The following is a 331-nucleotide window of genomic DNA, read 5'->3' on the forward strand; positions in this document are numbered from 1 at the left end:
GATCCAACATGTAGAGTAAAGCTAAAGTAGCAGCACGTAACCTGACCTGTCTGACTGACATTTCTTGTTGAACGTCCACACACCATCTGAACTAATCACTCAATGAAATCCTGACTGTTTGCGGTGCTGGCTCCCAAATCCTTATTGACATCAGGATGGCCAAAAGCCTACGCCACGCTTCGGATAAACATGAAGAGAGAAAAAAAAGTAAAAGAAAAAAAAAAGATTTCTTGAAACTGCACTTTCACATGTCTCTTTGTAGTGTTGCTCATTTAAAGCTAAAGTATTTGGACTTACTACTTGTTGTCTGGAGTTTGCACCTTCAGGGTTG

The sequence above is a fragment of the Etheostoma spectabile genome, chromosome 6, assembly GCF_008692095.1.
Source record: "Etheostoma spectabile isolate EspeVRDwgs_2016 chromosome 6, UIUC_Espe_1.0, whole genome shotgun sequence".
In the NCBI taxonomy this organism is placed as follows: domain Eukaryota; kingdom Metazoa; phylum Chordata; class Actinopteri; order Perciformes; family Percidae; genus Etheostoma; species Etheostoma spectabile.